At 36.2% G+C, this 27,384-nt stretch overlaps 1 protein-coding gene across 4 annotated transcripts in view; it reads right to left on the bottom strand.

The window, feature by feature from the left end:
- The window catches only part of B3GALT1 (beta-1,3-galactosyltransferase 1), a 179,506-nt gene that overhangs the window by 132,981 nt on the left and 19,141 nt on the right, over positions 1-27,384 (bottom strand). Inside the window, exon 1 of one of the 4 annotated variants that reach the window (XM_033064638.2) lies at positions 26,096-26,162. The exons of the other annotated variants lie outside the window; for them this stretch is intronic. The gene's annotated coding sequence lies outside the window, so the exon portion shown is untranslated. Of the gene's footprint in view, positions 1-26,095; positions 26,163-27,384 lie in introns of those variants that run through there. 4 annotated transcript variants of the gene reach the window in all.

Below are 27,384 nucleotides of genomic sequence, written 5' to 3' on the forward strand. Positions count from 1 at the left end.
CTCCTACTATTGATACATTTTTCATCAATAACTTATCCTTGATAGAACTTCTACAATTAAAGAAATGTCAGGATTTGCTCATACACCATTTGAACATAATATTGTATTAGCAAAATACAATAGTAGATGATACAATATTAAAAATGAAATATAATAAAAGATATATTGTCAAAATATATATAATAAATATAGTAAACCCCATAATAATCACAACCCTCCCCTCCTTCCCCTGCTGTTACAGAATGTAGTGTCATTTAAAAACACTGAAGGATTTGTGCACAATAGAGACATTTGAGATCATGTGTCACCTTTGTTCTTGGTGTGATTTACTTAGATTGAAATGTCAGGTTAAAGTTGCAGAAAAGAGGAAAAAGCCCAGCTGCTCTCAAAGCAGGGAGAGGCAGGGCCTGCTTCACACCTCGACCTGGCAGCCTCCTTCTTTAGATAAATGGGGGAAAAGAACTGAAAAGCCAGCACTTGCATAGGAACATTTTACAGGTTTTGCTCTATTTGCTTTTTGTACAGGTTTTTGTAGTCAGAAATGCAAATTTCTCTTCAGAATATGTTTTCATGCACATACAGTTTCCATTATTGAAACAATTTCATACGATTTGGTTTTCAGATTTATAGCAGATAGCATTATATATTTCCACACAGACTAGAAAAATAGGGAAATGTAGGGAGCTCTTCTCAGTGACTGAAAAGGGATACACTGCTTCAGTTAATTTACAAGACTCCCTTGTTTGCCAATATATTGATGCATATATTTGTATCTTTAAAATTAATACTGTATTTAATTTTGACATAATAAATAGTCTTTTCTCTAAATCTATTGCCTAGGATAAAATAGTGCATCCAAGTAATTTTTGCTCTTTGTCCTTTTTCAGTGGTTTGTTAACATGTCTAGAATTGTTCTCACTGTTTTCCTAGAAGTATTGCATTCTGGCAATTTTAATAACTACTTAAGAGGAGCTTTCAATGAAACCTTCTAGTAAGATTGTTTTGAGAGTAGGAAATATTCTTGCTATCTGTGTGAAGAGCTTTGGGAATCCTTGTCTCATCATTCATCTTCCTAACCAAACATATTAGTTTTCATGGGCTAAGACTTGTTGTTTCCTCAGCTTTGTTAGTAATACCTTGGGGAAAAAAACAGTGATTTTAGCTCTGTTACATTCATCAAATAAAAAAAAAATATTCCCTGCCTTTATACAATGGCAGAATGATTACAGCCATTTCCAGCAGCTTACATGGTAACAAGATTAGCTATATATGGCACAAACCCACATTTCTGTAATAACTGGAAAAATGGAGGAGGGTAGGATTTATGCCTAAGTTTATTTCCTCCAGTATTTCTGAGTTTCCTCTGTAAAGCTGATTAACTGATCTGTTTTCTGCTGCTGATGCTAACATTTTGAGGCGTCTACCAAAAGAACCAAAAAAAAGCAAAGAAAACTTGGAAAGACAGAGAATCTAGAACTGAACCTCAATAAATCCATTACCTAACCATAAATATAAGGGGGCTTACACACCCAGCCTATCCTACCTAGAAAAGCTAAATTGTGTTACAGTACCTTGATTTGTTCTTGTAAGTTCTCCCTTAAGTCTGTGCACTTGCATTTAAATTTCAGAACCTTTGCATAACGAGCTGCAGTAATTTGCTGCCTATTAAAAAGTAGTTCTATCTATAAATGTTTTCCAAGTAATACTACCCTTCCTAGCCATAAAAAAACTAGTGTAAGCTTCTTTAGAGAGAAGGCAGTCATAAAATGAAAAACTAACAGTTGTCTTTAAAAAAAATCACACTGGAATGTCTGTTCACTTAAGAGGTGCACCTGTGAGTTCATCATCTTCCTTTTTCTTCTTTCCTTTTAAATCTCCGTATTGAAACTGGAGGCAGTGCACTGATCATCTTGAAAGATCACCAGAAGGCACTAATGAATTTTCAAAAAGATATTTTTTCATATAGCTCATGCCTGTAAGCTTTCTTTGTAACAGACAGACATAATCTGGATTTACTGTTGTCCACAAAACATCCTTGTGGATTTTCATTTTAGCTCTGCGAAGAATGTCCTTGGTCACAGAGTTATTCAGACTTTACATATATTTTGCTTCACAATAACACTCTGCCTTTTACAGTCACAAATACTGTAACTGTCATTTTAGTCTCATTTCACATGAACTTTATTTTTAAAAAGAAAATATGAACAATGAAATCAACTGAGCTAGTGGTCTCTTTAGGAAAACTTAATACAGTCAATGTTTTCTGAAAGTTGTGCCTTAATTACTCATAGAGGTCTGTAAAACAAATGTTTTAGAATCACTATGGTCTTAGATACACCTGGCATAGTTTTTTTTCAAAGTGGGGCTATTACTATTCTTATTTTACTATCAAGCTTATGCAAACATCACTGCACCACCCTTCAGAGGTTAATTTCTGCAACAGGTCTTTGCTATTCAAAATTATTCTGTCAAAGCAACTAAAATCTGAAACCCGTCCACTTTTTTTCTCTATACTCGGGTTCCTTCAGTAATAACAGATCAAACACAAAATGAAGTTTGTAGGTGCACTTCCTTTGCCTTCTCCTAATGGTAAATGGATAGATGCTGTGTTTGCCTTGGCTATTGCAGATAATGTTTAGTAGCCTGTTTCCCTCTTGAAAATATGTTGCCTCATGTTCCTCATTTGTATCAACATTTACATCCTAAAAGTTACAGTGGTTGAAGATCTTGCTGTCAATACGATTTCCACTATGCAGGTCCTCTGTCCCTCATCTGAGCAAGCCTGGAGATCCCAAAGCAGCAACTTCGGCACACGAAAGTACCTTATGCCAATTTCTACTTCTATGGAATGATATGAGAGTCTGGAAAGCCAAAATCTTTCAAGTTTCCCTTACCATCTCTATCCAGATTCTGGCATCCATTCTAAATGTAACAACTCAAAGAACAATTACTATTGGAGTAAGTATCTCTATTTCCTCTTTTCTCATGTGCTATTGAATCCTCTTGTAAGTCACTGATTAGCAGAGAGCTGATGTTTCCTTCAGAGAGTGTGTATCCATCAAACTGTGATGCTAGGATTTCTCTCCAAAATGGGACTTTGGAGCCCAAACCACCTTTGAATTCAAAAATTTTTCTCCTTCTGGATTCCTCACACATTCTGATCAGACCTGCTGCTTTGACTGGATCTTGCAGTGTCATGAAGGACAAAAAGAGTACACACAGTCACCCCAAAGCTTACGCTGCCTCTTTAACAGCGCGTACTCCGGCTGTCACCTCTGCTGCATAGGAGCCATTTAAATGACTGCAGTAATACTGCAGAGTCTTAGGGGAGTAAATGTCTTCTTTGAGTTGCTAATACTTTCATATTCCTGGTATTTTTTTACTTCTTTTGTAATGTCTGCTGCTTGACACACATAACAGACCTTGGTAATATAACTTACCAAGCTTACCAGTCTTTACAGGTTCTATTGCAAGGCAGGACCCAGATGTTTTTCTCTGCAGACTTACTATTAGGTCCTTATCTGGAATAATGTTTGACATGTGTCTATATTATTTCAAGCTCTTCTTCCTAGTATTGAGCTTCAGGATCAAACTTTCCAGTGTTAGGGTTGGTGTCATGCTGCTGCTGCCTTTCCTATCATCTTCTCATTGTTGGGTCCTGACTGTGTATGTTTGTCTGAGAAAACTTTGTTCAGATGTCACCACATTGAGCAATGGCACAGTACAGCTTGAGATAACTATTTCTGCACATGGGATTGTGAGAAAAGAAAATTGAGCTTTTCTATTAAATAAGTCTGTTCTCCAATCGAATAAATTTTTTAAAAACTTTTTTGATACATGTGGATCACATCTAAACTGTCCAGAATTACTGCAGCAGTCAGAGCAAGCCAACTGCTTTATCGTATTTCACTTCTTTTAGTGCAGGTCATTTTATAAATAGTAGTATTATTGGTCAGCAAGATTAGACAAACATTCAGTGGAGTTGTGGGTTACATATTACTGGGTTCAGTCAAACTGTATTTGGTAGTAGATGATTTACTTAAAATATTGTGACATTGTATTCATGAAAACAACTAACATCTTAATATCCAGACTCATGCATGACCTTGGAACTAATTTTACTTGGTATTGGATATGCCCTGACTGTCCCAAAAATGTGTATGAACAAATATCTCAACTCTTGTATTTCCAACATTTGCAGTTGCTAAATCCTGTTCCCATTCTAGCCAATCAACAAGGAAAAGCTCTCATTTTACTCTCAACTAGCACCTCAGATAAAACAGCATATAGGAAAAATATGCTTCTGGAGATCATGTATCCTTGGCATATTATATGACTGGTTTATATTTTATTTCTCCATCATAGAAACGATTCCTTCACCCTGACAACCCAAAAAAGAATACATGTCCCTATGTCTGTCATACTTGATTCTCAATTTTAAGCTGCAATGATCTGATAAATCAGTTTTGTGCAACTGATGTTTTTATATTTTTTACTGGCATGCCTCAAGTATACACTTTGAATATGGTATACATCAGCTGTAAACCTTTCCATTTTTATTTTGGTTGTTTCAGTACTCTAGTAATTTTAAGATTTAGAAATAATTTCTGCCGAAGTGATGCCATATTTGGCACAGCTCAAAACTGCAGCTTATGTAAGTTTTGAAGATTTCTTCCCCATATCCAAAACTATCCTACTGAGCAAGCAGGAAACTAGTAAGGATTAAGGTGAAGAATTAAATCTTGACCCAGCCACCTTCCTTTAATTCCCATCCTCTGTTGCTCTGTCACAGCGCTGACATTACTGCTAAGCTCTGTCAACATGGCCTTCTTCCCAGTTCTTTAGTGAGCCACAGCATTGCAGTGGGAACTTGAAGTCCCTTAGCAGGAGCAGCAATTGGAAATGGATGGAGTAGCTTAAAACACTTCCCAACAAAATCCTTGTGCCTATGGGCCCTCCCCTCCCTGTGAGGGTATAGGAAACCACACATGTAACCATTAGCTTGGGTAACAAAGTCATTTGTTTCCCATCCTGATGCATGCCAGCAGTCCTTGGGACAGCTGATGCCCAGATTGCTTTGCTCTTAAGCCAACTTGGCCCAATCCAGCAGTTGGGAAGGAACAAACTGTGTAGGACCATGTAAGCTTAAATATATACTGCTATTAGTGAGTACCAGGCTCATTTTGTTTGACAGCTTTCTTCAGCAAGTTGCCAGGAATTTTGAAGAAGACTGGGTCCCATTATATTACTGCACTAATGTACTTAAATAGTCGTTAATAATCTGAAGCTAATGGTATGCTGGGCTAGCAACTTAATTTTACAAGATAAAGACTTGACCATTCCAAAACATTGAAGTTATTCACTGGATACGGAACGAATCTAATTCTCTTAGATCAGAATTTACATGATATTAAATATATTCTGACAGCACAGTGATAAAGAAGATTAAAAGAAAATAGTGTCCAGAGCTGTACTGGCTGCATTCATCTTCATATTACTTTGGGGAAGATTTTTTTCCCACTTAAACTTTGAGTTTAAAGAACCTCCCACAAAATGCAAGTGAAAGAAGAGGGGCTCAAATCTAACAGCTCATGTTTGTTACTATTAACAGGCTCTGATGTCATTGGTCATAGCAAGTGGTTTGGATCTATTATGAATCATCAGATAATAATTCAGGCATAATATTTAAAAAAAACAGATTCAATTAGTAGCTGGAATAATGTAAATTAATAGACATGGATCAAAATTTTTTTTGTACAGTAGATCTTTACACAGCATAATGCTGACTTATTAATATGAATAAAATACCATTGTATGATCCCCAAAATATACAGCAAGTTTAGCCAAATGCCTTTACAAACAGCAAAGATGTCAGACACCAGTGTGAAATAGCATTGCCAAATTCCTGGGTATCTTTTATCTCTGGCTGGTTTTTGACCATGGGCTATTATTGCATAGTCCAAGGACAGACAGTTGTGATCTGTGCTTCTTCAGAAAGCTACCCACAGCTTTCTGAACTGGAAAATTGCTGACTGGACAGCATCCAGCAACTGTCCAGAGCTGTGCTAGAAGGGGCAGAAACGTGGGAAGGTAATCATTAATCTGTGCCCGTGCTGCTTGGGCACATACCAGGCTCGCTCATGACCTGCCTAGGGCATTGAAGAAGCAGGATTTCTGACAGAGGCTCAGTGTTGCTCCCTCACAGATCTCAATGTGCTGGCAGGGCTTATGCCAAGCACTCAGCCATCAGTAAAGGACACAGTAAAAATCCTGAATAGAAGTGAATGTATGAACAAAAGAAAAGAGTTGGCAGAACTCATTGTTTAGGCCTGATAGTTTTGTTTCTTTGCCCCAGCTTCCTACAGACAATAATTTTTTTTAACCCTTATTATGCTTTTGAATGCTTTTACTGTGCATGTTGTCAGTGTTATAAAGGTTTCTTTTATGTACTGCTGTCCCTTTTGTTAATGTTCCAGCCTACTATAGGGAACACCAAGTTTTTTTCCTAGTCTTTGGGCTAAAGAAAGCTGCAGATGCCTCAAATGCAGTGTCCTTCGCCGTCCTACTAAGTACACTGTTGTGCTTCTCTGTAGCATCTCAGCACTTCAAGGGATTTAGGCCAAGTGAAAAGGCACAGAAGAGCTGAAACTCAGTTTCTTTTGAGGCTGGACCACTGTCACCTCATGAACTTGTCCTGAAGCTTGTTTGTATCACTAAACATGTAAGAACTTGCAATAGTCTGTTGTATCTGAGCAATTGATCAACTGTATTCCACAGAGAAAATCTGGAGATTCAGGCACTTTGGACTTCAAGCAATTGGATATGTTCAGCAGGAGTTGTAATTCCTTCTCTTAGGCAAAAGATTTGAAAATAACTCTTCACAAACGAAGCTCATGAAGGGGAACACAGCTTTTTTTTTTTCTTGCATGTATTTTAAATTTCTTTTTTTAAGCAGTTGTATTAATAAAGGATCACTAGAGACATTCGCTGTCTCTAAGTCTCTAGTTTTAGAAAGTTGTTCATCTGATCTCATAAAACATTAAGCATTACTTGTGATGTTTGATCACTGTATTTTAATAAAACAGCTCAACTCTTCTTTCTTCTAACCTCTACTTCCCTGGTTCCGGAGTTGTTTTTCTAGTTCACCTTTTCTTTGAGTGGTTCATTATTTATATCCATAATTTCCTTTGTTCAGTTTGACTTTCCAGGAAATTACATTCCATATTAAGTAAGGACTAAATTCAGTTCATTCAACCATCTCCACAAGGCACAACATGTAAAAGTGCAGCCAAGCCATGAAATCTCCCTGATCTCCTCTCTCCAGGTTACCTTGTACCTTACAGCCAAGTTGTGGTGTTGGGATCTCTGCACATGTTGTTTCCTGCACTAACAGTAAGGACTAACTCTCCCTGGAAAACCCGGGCTGATGTAAAACCTGTATGTGTTTGCTCATGATACAAATGTGAGTTCAAACTCAAGGAATGTCTTTACCCAAGCCCCTAACAAATCTGGTTAGATTTAAATCAAATTTGATTAGATTAATTTTGAACTGTAATTTCTGATTCCTGTTCCTGACTTTTGAAAAGGTATATATGAAAAAATCTGGCAGATTTTTTCTGTTCTGCCTCTTCAGAAATTAGGTTTACTGTCATGATTTATACATCAAGCATTACTGGCAATAGAATACATTGCCTTATCATATTTTAAAAATTCTCCTTACTGCACAAAATTTGCTTTTTAAAAATTTATTGAGCTTTATTATTATTTGAGCTTTCCTAGTGTAAAACATTATGAGTAAGCTTATGTTTAAAAATATCATTTGCGCTGATACTACTATACCCATACCTTGTAAAAGTAGTATTTAGAAAGTTACATTACATAAACCTAGTATAATATAAATAAAACCTGTAGGGTAGGTTATTCTGTTGGAAGTACTCAGAAATCTGATTTCAACAGGCATGAAAAGATGAACACTTCTATTTTTAAAAATTATCTTTCTGTTTGAGAACAAATACCACATTACATCACAGTTAAGACTTTTTGAGGTAAAGTCCATGAAAAATAATCTGCTTAAAACCAAACACAGTCCAAAACCTACAGGCATCAGTAAATCTATGTAAGAAAATGTACTTATACACACTATTCTGACAATTACATGGGGTATTTTCAGACTCCTTTAACACATGAAAAACAGTAATTGGAAAATTTAATCATATAATTACATATATTCAATCACTTTATGTAAGAGAATGACAGAACTTTACTGAAATGTTATTAGAGCTTTTAACTTTAAATTGCTCATTGAATGGACTACTTTTGACCTTTAGCCAAAGATAAAAGTAGCCATAAAAGCAAAAGAATAAGCTTTCCAGGTACTGCAATTTGTGATAGCTACTACAAGGTCAGCAGAGCTTTGAAAGTTTATCAGTCCTGTCTACTCAATTAATTCAAGACATCTGTTTGGATTCTAGATGTGCCAAGAGACTTAGTGTAAATGAAGTAATAACTTTACAGAGATAATATTTTTATTGTTTTTCTAAGCACTGAAGTCAGTCTTGAGTTTTCTATTATAAATACATTATCTGTTGTTCTTAAATTCTGTCTATACAGTAAACCAATTATAAGCTAAATTTTTAACGTATTATATTTTGCTTATCTCACTTCACTAAAAAGAACATCCAGAAAACTGCAAATAATTTTTACTTTATCATTTTAAAGCATCCTACTGGAATGGCCAATAGACAATTCTTGTGGTTTTCTGTTTGTTACAGAAAAGCTCTCTGAGGACTTGCCTTTGTGAGGGTTCAATATCACTCAGTAAATGCAGTGAGTAAAGGTAAAGGTAATAGTGCTTTGGAAGTACAGATCTTATTAACCACAAGAAGTCATTGTGTTGGTGATCCAGTCTGTTCAACAGGCATATTAATCCCTTGGGATTTACAGCTCAGTGCAGAAGACCAGTGCCTCATTGATCAGCAAACTCAAGAGCAAGTAACACACAAACATGAGAACGTGCTCTGTGTCTTCTCAGTGGAGGTGCATCCAATTTGCTCTTGTCTTGCTGCCCAGAAAATGACTTACCTTAACACATTCTCTTTGTGCATAATTTTGTAGTGACTTTCAGTCTTTGTGATGATACAGATCCCTTTAAAGACTATTTTTCTTAATTTATTCACACTTTAGCATAAAATAGCCACAGCACAGTTTTCACTAAATGATCTAAATTCCACGCCTAATTTATAGTATTAAAACCTCTTCCATTCCCTGTAATTTCCAAACACTGCAGTTTAAACTGTAACTCCCAGTGATGACCCCAGTTTGCAAATCCAGACATTCCTGCCTTTCAGAGTTTACAAGAAACAATTTATTAGATAAAGCCATGTGCCATTTTGTTTATAACCTTTTATAAACTGATGTCTGCATATTCCATTGTTCTTCAGGATTATAGTTCTTTAATCATATCTGTGTTTCTAATGAGCCATGTTTCATTAAAATGATTAAAAACCATGTTCAATCTATGCAATTAGAGAGTTAATTTCATTTTTATATTTTCTACTTGATTGTTATTTTATGTATGGAAGATTTGACAAAATGGCTACTTGTAAATGCTTAGTTAGGGAGATAATACCTGCTTATACAGTGCTCTTGCCCATGGTATCTCTGTATTTAGTCCTATGAAGTCTTTAGTCAATACTAACCAAAATTAATCACTTTAAAAATGGATAGCAATGTCACACTGGAGACCATAATGAATTTCACAGCTGAGCACCATTTCTGTATTTCAAAGAAAGGTCAAAACTACATATTGTATTTTCAACTAGACTGCAATCTCATTTATATATAACAAGTCTCAAAAGGTTATGACTTTACATTCATTATGCTGTCATTACAATCTGTATATTCTTCCTCTAGGTCCCAAGACCTATACATTCTTCTGGTGGAGTCAGTATACATTTATTAGTTAGAAAATAATTTAAATTCCTATTGAGTCTGACAAGTAGTATAAACTGTAGGTGTTAACAACTCCCTGTCTCTTTCCTCTTGGTTACATTTGTCTGTAGTGTACAAGCAGAATGCACAGGCCTGCTGTTCACATTAGAGGAAAGCATTCCCAGACCTATAAACCATCAATAGGAAATTCTAAGATGAGGGTGTACCTTTGTGCTGCTATTCATTCATCACCTTTGTCAGTTAGATAATACTCAAAGGCAAATTCATATGTATTTCTAGTTCTGAACAGAACTTCTATCATAGTTCAGACACAGGCTGCACTGGTAATGTCTTTACCTTTCAGATCTCCTGCTCACGGAAAATTTACACTTTGTGATCCAGCTGAAATTCATAATTTGTGAGGCATCCTATCCTCACTGTAGTGTTGTGCCATCAAAGACTTCTTGTTACACCCTTGAGTGCCACGATAGGCTGAACTGTCCAGACTGTGGACCTCAGCTACATTTTCCATGCTACCTGCCTCTCACAAGAGACACACTCTGTAGGCTGCTCCAGGATGTTTTCCCTGCGTCTGAGTGAATCCTGCATTACCACACTGGACAAATAGGATGGCTCTTTTCACATACACTATTTTTCACCCTGATAATTCAAATACTTGTATGCTGGCCAGTCAGGCCTTAAGTAGATATTCACTAAAATAAATGCTAGTTTCCAATTCTTGATATTTTCTATCCTGTTACTATCATAAAGTCACAGAGCATTTTCCTACCTTGAACCGCTGATTAGTTTTCAGATTACTTTTCCTAAACCTCTTTTTATACTTTAGCTCTTCATCATCAAACAGGGTAATATAAAACAGATAAATCAATGTTGATATACTTTATTTGCATCTTATACTGCATGTTATAGCTGTATCTTAGTAGAAAAGAAGGAATAAAAACTGTATTTTGAGGACATTACTATATTCACAGACTATTGTGAGGAAAGAGATTAAAATCTATTAAATTATTCAGTTGTGTGAAATATTTACACAGCCCCATTAAATGTCTACAAGAAATATGTCTTGTTTTGTACTTAGCAATTTCACATAGTGGATATTAGAGTTGATGGACAGACAAGAAAAAAATCTGGCAAGCAAAGTATCTTTTGAAAAATACAGGGAAGTGAAATGTAGTCTTGTTTTGGTATTATTAACAGACTAAGTTTCAGGGAGCATATATTTATTTTTTCCTTTATCCCTAGTGGAAATCACAGTCCTGAAATAGGTACAAAATTTCTTCTGTGGTATCCATAGGGATTGCAAGATGCTTTAAAATGAGTGCTACAGTAACTGGTCTGCAGGTAACCTCTTGCATTTCCAGGAGGGAAATGGAGACCTGAGTCCATCCTATCCTAGACACGTTGATACTTAACTCTAGGCTGAGGAAAAGTGCCTATTTCCAAGGATTAAGACAGCTGAGTATTCACCCCCGAGCTGGGTCTAATACAGATATTATACCCTCTCAAGAAACAGCTGAGAAGCTTCCTGTCAATTAATCCAATGATCACACTGGCTAAGGAGTTAGAAAAATTGGTCCAGATTTTGGATTTAGCTCCCTGCCTAGTTTTGAGGAGGCTTGAAATTCATATTTTGCATCTGCCAGCTTATCAGATTCTTACCAGGGCATGATAGTGTCAGTATTCTGAAATGGACCTCTGGAAGCTGGTGGAGTTTGTATTTACAACAAAATAGGAGGATTACTTTGGTACTTAGTTAATCCTGACATGCAGTTGACATGCACTGACCCTGTCAGGAAATTGTAGCCTGATTTGGTACCATTTTTGGTGTCTCTGTGAAGCATCTCTAAACATGAAAATCCACAAAACCTTGGTATTTTAAAGAAACATTAACAATTGGCTTTGGAGTTGAGACAGGTCCAATGGTTAAAGCAAGAATCAGGGTGCTAAAATAAAGACTTGGAATAATTTCTTTTGAGAGGTAAAAGTACATTAATTGTTAGTAAAAAGAAGCAGAGGAAGGTATATAGATATAAAGACAGAGCATAACAGGAAAATGTTTTCAGACTTTGATCTTGTTTTACAGCTAGCACGATGGAGTTTTTCCAAATGGGAAATACATTGCAATCTATTTTTTGGATAAAAGATGTGGAAAGTAGACTGGTAGTAGGGCTGCCAGGTGAATCTTGAGACTGCAGGCTTTCTACAGTGATATTTATTTGTTTTTCAGTCCACAGACAAAGCAAGGCTGTGCTGAATAAAATTAGGTATAATTACATGGAAAAATAAAGATGTATCAGGACACATACTATAAAATGTAGATATTATGAGAAAATTACCACCTCACTAGAAAAACCCTCTGTGAATTCTGAGCATGAGTTCTTATTTTACTGGCAAAGATTTTTTTAGCATTCTCACTACTTTTCAATATTATGTTTATTGCAAAACCTGAAGTCGCTGGGTTAATATAAGGGATTACAGTAATCAGTTATATTTAAATGACATGTTGTTTTTCTAAGCAGCAGTTTATCACAAATTACTTCTAGAAAATGTGATTTAAATGAGTCATCTCTTTCTCTCATGTCAAGAAGAAATTCAGACTAAATCCATTTTTTGCCTTTTAGATTTTCTACAATTATTTTTCATGAAGAAAACCTCAGACCCCTACAAGCCAATATAAAAAGACAGCATTTATCAATTAGGTCTCCATTTAAAGTACCTAATACTCGAGTGTTAGCAAAATGTCAAAAACTAGTAAAGTTTTATGTCCTGTATCTCTCTCAAGAATAATGACATGGACGAATATTTCAGACTTTAGACTGGTCAGTATAAAGTTACTTGGAACTATTATTAACTCTTCTTTCTGAGGTTATCCTTCCCTCTGTGGCCTCATTGAACTGTTCTTTTCCAAAACACTCCAGCTTATTTGTTAATTAATACTGTGTTGTATTTATTAAGTGAAATCATGGCACACTTATGACATTAACAAATTTTTTCAGAAAAACCAAGTTAAAACCAGACATCTGGGCATCTACCAGGATTTTTGTTTTATTATCTCGAAACCTGTACATCCGAATTTTCAAACCAGGTTTCATTTTTCAAGCAACTAAATTCATACCATGCTACATAACTTGCCACCTGACTTCCTTGCTGCAGAACAAGCAATTTTTCAGTTAGCAACCATCTTGTACCTTGCTGGCATATACAGTGCTATATTATGTCTGGATTGCCAATGCTGTCTCAGTTCAGAAACAGGGAAAGTCTTCACAGCTACTACATCCATCAGGGTTTTCTATTGATTTCCAGTTATTCTCTTTTAATTAAGTGAATTTGCATCCTGACATGAATGCGGATTGTTATCTCATGTTCACTGCATTGCTCTGCTTTTTATACAACATTTGACAAAATCACTGCTATGTATATTGTAGGGTTACTCTTCCTCAAGCCAATCTGCCAGCCAGTTCTAACTTAACACTGTCATCCTCAATTGCTTTATATGCTAGTGTAAAGGAAATGAAAGAAAGGCTGGTCATCATCACAGTCTGGAGAAATCTCTACATGCTAGGAACTTATATTTTTAGGGTCACTTTTAAAGCAAATGAATGACACAAAAGTTGTCTACAGTGTAAAGGCAGACTCAAAATCAATCCCCAGGAAGGCCTCTGAAGAAAGAGAGTGAGTTTGGGTCATGAACAGCATTAAAGAAGATAAAGGGATAGCATATTTGGATTCCAAGAATCACTCTCACATGCTGCTTCCCAGCAGGTCAGCCCCCAGCCTGTGCTGTGCATGGGGTCATTCCTCCCCAGTGCAGGACCCTGTTACAATTTCTAAACTCAGAACTTCAGCTCTGCTTTAATAATCATAGAATAGCACACAGATCACTTCTGATCTTTTTATGGTCTAAGTATCACTTAGCCATCTCTCAGCAAAACTGTTTGAATAAGGGATATTGTTTTTCTGTTGTTGACATGAAAAGAACTGAAGTATTTTCTGGTAAGATCTTGAAGGATGAAAACAAAGAAAAAGAAAACTAGAAAAAAAAGAAGGAGCCAAGATAGCAAATGTTCTTGTCTACTGGTATGAAGTCCACGCTTCCACTGGACTCTTAGGAGATGATAACTAGTAATGAAGAATTAGTAGAAATATAATGAATAACACAGATGACTGAGGAACAAAGATATGAAGAACTTCCCAACAAAGCACTCTAGGTTACTTTCTTGTAAATCACATTTTCAAAGTTCCAAGTATTTGCCAGCACTTTCTGCCTTTATATGAGACATTAATGGAAATAACACTGTAATTCAGCACAGAAAAAATCATCAATTTGTTCAGCTGATGTCCCTGACAAAAGGCAGTTAACTGATTACATATGCCACCTTGTCTTGAGTCTCCTAGTAGGAAGCTACAAGAGAAGTAACAATTTCTTTGTCATGCAGTTTTTTGTGTGTGTATGAATCATAGCACAAATCTGAATAACACCACCAGCTGGTGCAAGCTATGGACAATGGCAGGGAGCACTACATTGTTCGGGCTTAGGATGTAGAAGAAAGATTGATGCTGCTTTCATTTTCTCTTTGTCCCCATTTTTCAGATACTTCACAGAACTATGTTCATGCTTTTAAAAAGCTAATTCCAAGATGTTCAGGAACTCTGTTAATGATTTATTTTTGCACCTTAAAAGGAACACAAATGTTGACAATATATTGGATATTAAAATTCCTCAAGCATTTCCTTATTTATATTATTTAAATAGCTGTTTTACAAGTTGTGTTGTATTCTGATCCTCCTATCTCTTGAGAGCATATTTACCTAAATAAGTTTATTCAGTTTGCCAACTATTTCAAAATTGACTAATTTCATCAACTCTTCATTAATCCATATAATAATTTTCTCCTTGTATTTCTATCCCTTCTGCAATTATTTTATAAGTGCTTTTACCCCTGCACTGCCAACTGGGAAAACCTTTAATGAGTTGAAAGCTGTAGTAAGAGATTTCCTGTTTTGTATCAATGCCTGCTGGAATGTTCTTTGTTTGATGAGTACAAGGATAGACTTAAAAAACAGCAACCTGGATATGTGGCACTAGACTTTCAGGGTTTACAACTGAATTTTACAAAATCCAGAAGCACTTATTAGGCTTGAATGGTGCTGTTGCTTTTGCTATGAGATACTTGGAGTTGATACAGAGGATTTTAAATAAAGATTGGACATATATTCTCCAGATATTCATAAGTAAGACAGTGTAACTCAGTGGTCTTCAAGGATTACCACTGGGTTTCCTGGTGGTCTGTAGTCCAGTCTAGCCCAGTACTGCAGCACCACAAAATCAAATTGAAGAGATTTATTTGAGAGGAACTACATGCATAAGGGAATTCAGCATTTTTTTCTCAGTAAGTCTAGTGATTTGTTCTGCACAACCTTTGCCTTTTGTTACATGTTTTCTCTTTCACATGCCTTCCTCCATCACTCAGTTTTCTGCATCCTGAAATATCAATCTAAATGAATTGTAAAGTTAAAAAATTATATGAAAAACAACTACCTAAGGAACGCATTTCTCTTTGTTTTTTAAATTATGGGAAATAACTTTCTTGCAGCAGAATAATCTTGATTTTCTAGTAGTCTCTACCTTTCTGTGGAGGAATTTGATAGCTCAAACTCTAGCAGAGTCAAAACCGTCTCTGCTTTGATGGCACCAGTTTTACATTTGAGTTCTTATCAGTCATCCTAAGAGCCATCCTGCAATTATCTTATAGGGAGCAAACTATTATACTAATGAAATTCTAATTAAAATCACTTCAGTGACACTCGAGTAAGACAGAGGAAACACCCCTGTGAATGGCAAAGAAAATGCCAATTGATCAAGGAAATTTTGTAATCCCTATTTTAAATATTGTCTTACCAGAGAAAAGTCAATCTAACACCAGTTACATATGACAAATGAGGGTTGGGGGATTTTTAGGCATAATTTTTGTCTTTAACATGTAAAGTTATTATGATAACAAATCTGCTATATACAGTTCATTTGTACTAAAATCTTCATAGCAGAATGGGCAAATAACAATGAACTTATTTTACTTCTTTTATGAAAAAGTAAGTTTGTTGTACAATTTGTGTACGGTATGTGCAATAGTTAAAACTTATGACTAGATAGACCATATAAATTCCACTGGACTCTAAATTAAAATTATAACTGTGATAGGAAAGTAACATTTTGAAAAAAAAACCTTTTCCCCTCTCATTTTGGAGCATTGACTATTCAAAAGCAGAAAAAGGCCATTTTCAGTAATTAAAGTAGAAAATATATATTGTGTCTAGTGTGACCTACTCTTTACACTAAAAAAATCAATAATATTAAGAAGCACCATAAATCTCATTATTGATTATTTTTCTTTAATAGCTCTATAAAATGCATGGTGAAATATTTTTTCTTTCAATCACGTTCAGTATAATTTGGTCATATGATTCCCTCTTCATTTTATCTGAAACACATGGTGAGTATTTCACCTATACTGTAGTAGTTATAAATAGAAGCAAACAGGGATGCCTAGAGATTTAACCCCAGTGCTATTAGAATACATTCTTATTAGTGAATGGTAGCAGTTATGTTCTTTCTAGAGATATGAGCTTGACCTAATTTAGTAGTATTCCATGAAATTAATCTTAAAAAAAAGAAATCATTTTTGTAAATTTGCTGCTCATGTTAGAAATCTCAAGAGTTCTCATTTACAGAAAATAACATTCATGTGATCAAGAAAGCTTTTGTCATCCTGCAGATGAAATAAGCCTGTATGGAGTCATGAACTAAACTGAAACGTTTTGAAAAAGCAGCTAAAACAAAAAGAGGCTTTCTTCTGATGATCTTACTAAAAGGAAGAAGGAATATCACCATGAAAACAGATTATTCATATGAATGGATAGGTTCTATGAAAAAAAACCAGCTAACAAGGAAGTCCAGACATAGCATTGAATGTGTCCATAAGTGCCTGAGGCAGAATTAGTCCCCTTGCTGCATGGTCTTTGTTTGACACAAAGGCAAATAGTTCTTACAGCAGTCACTTGAATGCTTCCAGATGCAGCAAAGTCCTCTTAATTCGTACACAAATGGAAACCTACATGTTTTTCCATTATTAAAAGCAGGTCATGAGGTGTTATAGAGTCCAGGTAGCTTCTTGAAATGCTTAGTATTTAACTACCATTAATAATATATAAAATACAAATGTATATAATTGTATATATTTTTGTTTATGCATATATCTTTGAAAATATATTATTTTTAATGTGCACATATTGTTTATCTATAAAAAGAGATGAGACAGACTTCTGCATAAGGATAGCTCATTCTCCATATTTATGGTTGGCATAGAAAGCTGTAACTGTGTCTACTTGATCAAGGCCATTGAGAAAAGGCATTAAACGTTTTAACTGCTGGTGAGGTCTGCTACATAAACATTTCAAGTTAAAAGAAGGCCAGAGAGAGGGAGAGGAGATGGTTTTGTGGCTTGTTGGATTTAATTTTGTGGTTTTTTTAAGAAAGTAAACCCTTTGAGCTGTATCACAAGCTATCCTGGTCGGCAAAATTAGTTTTAAATCATACATCAAACCTCAAACTGCCATCTTCTCAAAAAAGTCACGATTTTATGTAATGAAGAAACAGCAATCAATTCACTTCCCATCACCTTATTTGCACAAGGAATATATTCATTATTGCCTCCCTTATGGGCACTTGCTGGAAAATACGTCCAGTACATTCTGAATCAGTGATGGAACTGCTACCTTCCCAGATTTGCACCAATTTATTCTCCCATAAGCTAAGCATTCTTTCACTCTGTGTATTTTACTGACATATTAAACCTGTGCTTCTTCCATAAAGCTGCATATTGTCATCAGCCTTTGTATTCCTTTACTTTTTCCTTTACTTTTATGAGACTCAAGACAAATCCTATGGTAACTTTTAAGGAAAAACTACAGTTTACATTTAATAAGGACTGCAGAGTCAAATGTCATATTTGATTAATCTTAATACTTCCAAAACTGGGAGCAGTCTGGCATGCCCGTTGTGTTTAACTTCCTTTTTTAAATTATGAATTTGTAAATATTTCATTATTGCTTATGATTACTTCTAATAGCAAAAACCATCCCAGGGCTGCAGGGAGCACTAGCAATGGTTTGGGAGCTGGGGCTCCTCTCTGGCTCCAAGCTCACCTAAGGTCCTTGTTTAGCCAGGACATGAAGGTCTCACCACTGCTTGCTCCTAAATACGAAAACACTGGCCTATCTACTTCACACAAAATATGCAGCTGCTCTAACAGATGGTGACCTAGTAAAAAGGTTAGAAGAAAAAATCCAAAATCATCACCTTGGTTGCAAAAGATACTACTCACATCAAGAGAACTGGAACTGCCTTCTAAAGGCAGTCTGAGTTTCTAAGTGATAATCAGAAATACCAACAGAAGTAAAAGCAAATGACTACTTAATGTTAAGTACAGCAAAATTAGTATCTGTGCATTTAAAAAATTTATTCTTTGGTAACATCAGTGCTAGTCTAATCTCTAGACAGTGATGTAGCCCATTTACATTCTTCTAACAAGGATGGCACTAAGTACAATTTTTCCTCCCCAAAGACAAGGGAATACTATCTGTGTGTGCCTTGTGATGCCAGAAATTACCAACAATAGAATTAAGTTGACTTAATGAATTTTTGTTGCTATCTGTATGTTTACTTTTTGTAAGGTCTTCTACTTCACATTCAACGTGTCACCTAAAACTAACAGGTTGGCACAAAGGAATTAAACTTCTTTTGATACAAGATTCCAGCTATTCAGATTTGCAACGGTTTCCCAGTGGTTATTCTCAGGTATTGCTTCCTGGCATAATTCTCTTTTCTGTTTATGTAGAATAGGTCTTTTTACTTTTTGTAGAATGGGTTTTTTTCCTTTTAGCATGTTCTGAAGCTTATTTCAATGGAGTGACTAAGCTTCTCCTTTCAGAGGAACTAAATATTTACTTTAGACAATACCCCTGAAGTCACTTGCTGAACATCTCTGTAAATAAGAATTGTCCACGCATTGTGTGCAGCCTCATTTGGTATGGCTACCAAGAGCAGAGGAAAAAAACTTGATGTAGACCAGGCCAGCTCAGGTCCAGCAAGGGGATACTAGCTTTGGAGTCCTCCAGAGCATGGTTTCTGGCCAAGCCAAACAAGACAAAACTTACAGTAATTTCATGACTATAAGGCGCACCCTTTTGACTAAAATTTTCCCTGGAACCCGGAAGTGCGCCTTATAGTCTGGTGCGCCTTATCTGATGGACAAAGTTCGAAAAATTTGCGTACCCGGAAGTGAGAGCTGCGAGCCATGGGGGGAGCCGGCAAGGCCGCGGTTGCCAGGTGGAGGCAGCACAGAGCGGTGGTGGCCATAGCCTGGCCCCGGTGAGGCGGCACAGAGGGGTGGCGACCATGCCCCGGCCCCGCCGGGTACAGGCAGGCCTGGGGGCCCGCAGCACCACCCTGCCGGGTACAGGCGGGCCCGGGGGCCAATGGCTGCCGGGTTGAGGCGGGGCCTCGTCCAGCAACGACGCGGAGGGAGCTGGGGGCGGAGCCTCGCTGCAAAAAATAAGTGCGCCTTATAGTCCGGTGTGCCTTATGGTCGTGAAATTACTGTACATGGTACTGTGCTGAACTGAAGCCAGTTTTGGTTTTCCTGCCATGCCCTCCTGTCACACTTCTGGTTCCAAAGTGTCTCTCTGGGTCAAGCAGACCCAGCTGCAGCATCTGAACTGGCTCCACGTGTTTGCACAGTGCCCACATTGAGCAGACACAGGTGGCACACCAAGTTTCAGCAGTGCAGTTAAATTCTTCCTCAGTCTCGGAAGGAGAGCTTCTGGTTTTGCTATAGATAATGGAGTCTTGACTTGATTTTAAAGCTTCAGAATTTTTTATTTACTCTTACTGGAAACCCAGTAAATATTATTCTATTGTACAATGTTGAGCAAACTTGAATGTGCAAATCCTGCCAGTTCCAAAATGAGATCATTAGTGCACAGTAAACATCAAGAACTTTTCCCAAAAAGTTTCCATAAAAGTAATAATACAGACATTTGTGACTTTCTTGGAAAAACAGTTTATCTTTGAAAATGATACTTATTGGCTCTGTGGTACTGAAATGCACTTCAGACAAATGTTCTCTACTGTTTTTCTCTCTTTAGATTGACATGGGCTTTACAGAAACACTTATTTTACCAGACTGATATGAAACTCTGAAATGCCTTATGAGTTACTTATACAACATTTACATTCCAAGTGAATACTCAGCTATTAGCTTTTAAAAAACTTTTTTTTCTTTGCCTGCATTAGAATGATTTGTTTTCTGTATTAAAAATACTTGGCTACATCACCTTCCCACCTGTGTTTCTTAAAGATAGACTTGCAGTCTCTATGTTTTGGCTTGTTTGTTTTGAGAGAGAAGATGTTTGATCTTTAAATCAGGTTAACTGCAGGTTACTGAAAGCTCTGTGTGGGAACTATGGAAAAAACATGTCCCACATGCTTTTAAAAAAAAATCACATTCCATATGCCTAGTTTAGATTCATATTAAATTCTTCACCTTTTCATTCTTCCTGCATTAAAGATCTGATGGTTTCATTCTTTATTCTTCCAACTTGTTTTTTAAAATACTCTGATAACTTTAGCATCAATTGCAAATATGTATTTCTTGTCTTGTGCACTAATTTGAATTCACCTTTTTATCTCTTTATTCATGCTTTCATCTTCAGAAAATGCCATCAAGTATAAAAAAAATAAAAATTATATCAATTACACATATTCTGTTTTCATTAATATGTATCTATTAATTAACAGTGGTGATTAACATGTAGCCATTCTAGCTTGTAAAACTTTTTTATACTATTAAATGTCCAAATGCTACAGAAATCAATGTGGAAACTTACATTAATAAGCTAAAATTTCACTGTTAAATTGTTCTAGAAGAAAAATGCCAGGCTCCTGTACAGTGAAGTGTCCAATGATCAATATACCAAGCCTCTGGAAGAAAAACTCATTGCCATTGAGCAAAGTTGAGACAATGGGTTTCATAGAACAAACCAGATTTTGCACACTTTCTCACAAAAGTGAGCCAGTATGAAGACTGAATTTTACTGGTTCAAAATGCCTGCAGGCTGTCCTGATGAGCCTTGTCAAGTCCAGACTTACAGGTTTCATTGGTCTCTTTAGGTCAGAGACATTATGTAAAGCTGAAAAGGAAATGAAACTAGTCAGGAACCCTCTTACAAATTACCTTGGAACATCTGCAGAAATTGCTAATGGGCTGCTAAGCCACTGTCTCAGCACAGATGCTTTGCCTTCTTCCTCAGCCATGGCTGCCCACCTAGATCTTCACCAGACCACCACAGTAAATGGCAATGGTCCTGAGCACCACCTACTTGAAATGTGATTGGACAGAATTAGTATGGAATTAAGAAATATAAATCTTCTTATAAGTTTCTTCAAAATATTTTCTTGCACGAGGATCAGTACTGCACAGTCATGTAGAGAATATCTCAATAAATTGTGAGAGCTTAAAATAAAAAAAATATGCTTTTGTATTATTCTGATTTTACATAATTGAGCACAGCCTGTTCTGGCAGAAAAGAACAGCTGTCTGAAGTAACTTCTTGTTACATCTCCAATGGTACATATTTTTCTATCTAGTTACAGATAATTATATGCAACTACAACATCTTAGTAATCTTTGTGAAACAGCTAATTTAGTTGTCTCCTTTTTTGTCTTTTTTTGTCTATTAATTCTCTCCCTTCACATTCTGAAGAGTAATCTGAAATGCAGAATGGATAAGAGAAGGATTTCACAACAATTTTTAATAATCTTAAATGTGGACCATCTCCAAATCCCATTGTATTGCTACAAATTTTGTTCAGGGATTAGAATAAAGCTCTCCTGTACCTTGTAAAGAGCTTTCAAATTTTTCTGTTAGAACCAAATAGTGTCAGTGCATGGTCCAGCTAAATTGACTGTTCATTTAAAACTCCGAAGAGCCGAAGGTCCCCTCTAACTCTTCTCAGGACTTTCCTTTTTGGAGTGCCAGTGGAGCAAGTCCTTGCCCATAAGTTGCTGCATGTGCTTTACTGCACTGAAGAGGCCAGTGCCAAAACTGCAAGGTGACTGCAGATTTTCTGCCTGTCTGTGCCCAAGTACTAAAATCCTTCTACACTGCAAGTGTGAGTGGTCTTTTAACAAGTAGGCATTACAGACTATAAAAAAGATTGCTCCATACGAAAAAGAGTAATTTGTTTGTAAATTTTGATAATACCTTAATCAGACTAGCTAATTAATGCTTCTGGAGCATGTGAATTCTGCCTTTCTCAAGCAGGGAAAATTAGAGAACTGTAGATCTCTCTGAAAATTTTGGCCATTACTCAAATTACTTTAATTGCTGTGACATTTCTCCTTGAAACACAGAATTTCTTTTCCCCCAAAACCTGCAGTGAGTCCATAACGTAGGTACACAGAATCATACAAAAACAAACTAGCTTTGATTTTTCAGTGCTCAGCAACCAGAAAGAGAATCAAGGTTAAATGGAGATGCAAATACTGTATGGTTCTTATTATCAAGGTATTTCACTAAAGCCAACCAATTTTGTAATATTACATAACATTCTTGCACTTCCAAATAATGGGGTGTGTATCATCTTTGAGTATTTAATTTTGGTAAAGATTTGCTAATCTATGGACAAACCCATGCAGTTTAGTTTTCACTAGAGCTGGTAAAACAAACTTCTGGACAGAAGCTGTGGAACAGACAAAAACACATTTCCAGGATTTCTGCAACTGTGTGTTTATATATAATGAGGCAGGAAGTAGTAAATAAGGAAGCTTGTTCAAGTAGGGGCTGTATGAACAACTTTGAACATTTCCAGCATTTTAAAGGCAACTGCAATATAGAGACAAGAATAAATGTAGGGCTGTAGAAGGACATTTCCTGTTTCATCTGCTGACTGCTGTTCAAAAAATGCAGATTTCTACTGTTCTTTCAGTACCTGGGAGAGTGTTTTCTTGCTAACAGTAGACTTTTAAGTTTCAGTGCCAGATAACTTTAGTAGATTGTCAGCCTTTGCTACAAACACCATTCAAGCAAACCAACTTTCCAAATGTAGTTTAAATTACCCAGCAAACACAATGGAAAACAAAAACAACCTAGTCTTGTAATACACCCAAAAGGCTTCTTAGGTAGATTTCATAAACTTTTTAAAGGCGTGATGAATGAATGACTATCCTTGTATAACCAAGCATTTATAAGAAAACTTTCTGAAACAAATAGTTTAGTAAAAAAATGAAAATATTGTACAAGTCAGCTGTGAAGAATTCAAAAGGATTTCTGTATATGCAAGCATAATACCTTATTTTTCATACTGTCATATGCCATAAATTCAGTATTGGACCAGTCAGGTGTCAAAAATGAGCCCACCAGAAGAGATGTTTTCCATTTCTTAGGCATCATCCTGGTCTGTGACAGAACTGTTTGGCTTTTTCACATATACTGATACTACTAGCAGAGATAAAATATTATCTCTCTTTAAATAACTGTCTTTAGATCAAATCTGTTCACTTCAAGTGAGTTCAGGATGATAAATATTTTGATTTTTAAAATCACGAATGAAATCATCTAAACACTTAGTACTATTATTTTCTGAGAATACTAGAATAAACTTCTGACAAAGGCTTTATAATTTCAGCCTAATGTAAGCACAGCATGCAGTAGGTTTTTCTCTTTTCTCAGTGTTACTTGACCTTTACTTCACTGAATGGGTATCTTAATCTATTAGGCACTGTATGCTGTTTCCTATGGGAATTTGAGATCTCAGTCAGAGTTGATTGCTTTCCATTATGGTTTAAAGTGTTAGGAGACTCAACAAGACTGATCCACTGTCAGAAAAAAAGAACTCATGAGTGACTGGTCACTTTTTAGCAATGTATTGTATTATATAGCATTTCCAATGATCTGTGAATTATGTGATCAATTTGCATCACAAATTTGAATCACATTCCAGTCATTTTTTTCCTCTGTTGTGTTTCTCCCTGCTGGCCAGCCTGTCTTGATCCCAGCATGAGACTCTCATAAAAAGGTCAGCATTGCTAGGTGAGTCATCTACCATTATGCAGAGAAAAGATTGATTGATCAATCATCCAGGTCAAAGGGAGTCCTTTTCATGATTTTAATAGACCTCAGTAAGGTTTGTAATTGAGAATTGGTTGCCTCAAGATTGTTCTCGGGAGTCAACTTGTTAAAATCTTTAAAGGATGAATTTCTCAAATCTCCTTTGACATGTATCCAGTTTTTTAATTAATTCATTTAGAATGTGCTTGCCTAATGTGGTCATATGTTGGCACTGAGTCGTTGTGATTTTCCTCCTCCTCTGTATCACTAAAATAATAACATAAAATAACTGTATCACTGATCCAAAGTCATCCATCTCTGTGTCTTTAGTAGACTTGCAATGAGTAGGCAATTTCACTGCTTTCATTGCAAAAAGCCACATTGTGATCAGGAAGCCTTTGGAAATTCTTCTGAACTCCAACTTCAGAAAATGTGTTTTAAACCCTGCAAGTTGCATTTGAAACAAAGATAAATCAGTGAATAATAGAGGAAAATGCTACTACTAGGATACTCAAGTTTGCCATGGTTGTGGTTCCTTCTTCCATGACTTCAGTGTCCACTTAAGCTACTAAGGTTGTATGTTAATATGAAAGAAGCATTATACTGATTGTCACAAAATTAAAATTACAAGTTACAAGAACATTTTCCTATACATCTTGACAGATATTTTAAAACAATAGCAGAGGACTACCAGTGACTTGTCTGGATAAAAAGATTTCCATCACCCTTACAACATTTTCTCATCTTTCATTATGATGCTTTCCACAGTGAGCTGGCAAGATAAAGGTATAATTATGCAAACATGAGAAACTGTACAGTTCTCTTTAAACAGTAAGTTACCTTCTTAATAAAGAGGATTTAAAATCTGTTTCCAAAAGCATATCACTCCTGGGGAAGGTTAGAGTTCCCTAATTACTCTCAACAGCTCCATCTCAGGATTCTCAGCACATAAAATAGTTTTTATTTGGAGAATACCTATGAAAAGCCAGCTGCAACTCTAAAAATACTGCATATTGTCAGATAATATAAATTTAATTCCTAAAGTATTGATGCCCAGAGAAATAAATGGGTTGTATGTCTTCAAAATCTCACATGAGGATTTAGTGATACAGTCATTAGTTTTAATACTCTGTTGTGAGGTCTTTATATTCTGTACACTTCAGTGATTTCTTATAAGTTTCATACAGTACTGATGCAAATATCCAGCCCTGGAATGAGAAGGGAAAGGCACAAGAGCACCAGCACAGAGCCTGCTCATGTCTGGCAGTAATACAGCACTGGCAGCATGAGGCAGAGGGGACTGGTGATGACAAGGAGGTCCATGGTGCACACAGGGGATGCTGTGGGGCCCCACTGCTCTCTCCAGCAGTGCACAAGTACAATGTCCTGCCTCAGCCTGTGCTCAGCTTCTGATTTATTGAATTGCAGTTATTTACTCTGCCCAACAAAATAATAAATTGTGTTTTTATGTTGTGCTGCAAATGAAGCCACTGAAAGAGCTGAGTGGCCATTTCAAATTATTTCTCTGACAATTGTGCTGCAGGCTCCATCCTTAGCAGATATTACTATACTCTTGCTAAAGAAACAAAACATAAAAAGGACAAAGTAGGTTGTCAATGTTTGTATCTGTTCAAACTAACAAAGCTACTATCCAGAAGTGTACATCTACCATGAATACTGTTAGGACCATAAACAGTGATTAATAAGAGTATGCAAGTATAGAACACTTGTATTGTGAAAGTCAACCATATTGCTTACATGCCTGCAGGGCTCACTTTGGTTCAGTTGAAATGCTGGTTGTGAAATGAACATTTAAAAATTCAAGTTATTGATTATATTGATACAACAGGAAAGTTAAAAGCTTAATGTTGCATTTCTGGGGTCTTTAGGAGTGTATATTTACATAAATGATACTGCTGACTCAGCTTGCAAACTTGACTTTTGTCCTTTTCAAAAATAACCTGCTTTTATGGGGTACCTGTCCAGTTCTTAGTTTCCTCCTTGTCCTCATTCTCATCTTCTCATCACAGTTGTGCAGCTCTTGCCTGCAAAGTATGAGCTTTGCTTAGGAAATACATCCCAACTCCTCCAAGTTTCATTCTTAACTTCCTTGCTGAGTTAATAATTCTGTTCTCTAGTCACTTGTTTTTCTTAGTCTTTTAATGATTTATTGCCACCCTCTCCTGTTTCTCTCCCTCCTTCCTTCAGAGTACATGCATGTACACACACAGACACACAGACACACAGACACACAGACACACAGACACACACACACATTTATTTCCTGGAGTTGCCACCCTCCTGTGCACTCCTGTCCTCCATCCCTCTGGTGTCAGCTTCATGTACCAGGATCCTCATTCAATCTCAAACTCATTTTTATTGCTTTCTGTTTATACTTATGGAGGGAAGATGCTCTGGTTCTCTATTAGGAATGAAACACTTATTAAAGAGAAGTTGAAAAGAATTTAATTTTCCTTTTTTTTACTTTTATTCCCATGCGTTTTGATTTGCATTGTGCAAAATTCTGTTGATAATATGATATAACTCAGAACAAACTAATTTCTAGTGATGTCAGTTTATATTTGATAATATTCCCATTCTTTCTAGTAATCTATTCCCTATTTCAAAAGATTAGAAGGCTGAATATACATTGTCTTTTTCACCAAAACTGATGAGAGGCTCACAAAAGTCAATAACAATAAACAGGTTGAAGGAGAGAGAGCACAGCAAATAATGAAAACTGAAAATTAATCTATTTGAATTCACTATTATAGGAAGTGACACAGATGAGGATTCCACAGATGAGGGTTGAGTGGCAAGTGAGTACACTGGAAAATCAGTGAGCTTTCCTTTTGTTTCATGGTGCAAAAGGTTATATACTTGTTACAGTATGATGTGCAATTTGTTTCTGTGTGTGGCTAGATTTCTTCCTTAGTGTGTTCTACTTTTTACTGAGTTATTTTATTCAAATTCTGCTTGACAAAGGCACAACAGGATGCCTTGACAAAGTCCTAGATTAGTGCAAAAACTGAGTATGTACTAAAAATGTGTGGTTAGATTAGTGCCCATAAAATGAATGGATATAAAGTTATTTCTATAAGTAAATATTAAATGCATTCTTTTCTTACTCCTATTTCTAAAAACCCTGCTTTCATTGTTATCATTTGAGGCATATAGTTAGAGCGCCTGGATCCAATCAGTCCATTGAAGTTCATTCTTTCACATGTATTATTAATAAGAAAAGTACAATAGATTAAAGGTACAGTA

This window comes from Catharus ustulatus, chromosome 7 (assembly GCF_009819885.2).
Source record: "Catharus ustulatus isolate bCatUst1 chromosome 7, bCatUst1.pri.v2, whole genome shotgun sequence".
Lineage (NCBI taxonomy): Eukaryota > Metazoa > Chordata > Aves > Passeriformes > Turdidae > Catharus > Catharus ustulatus.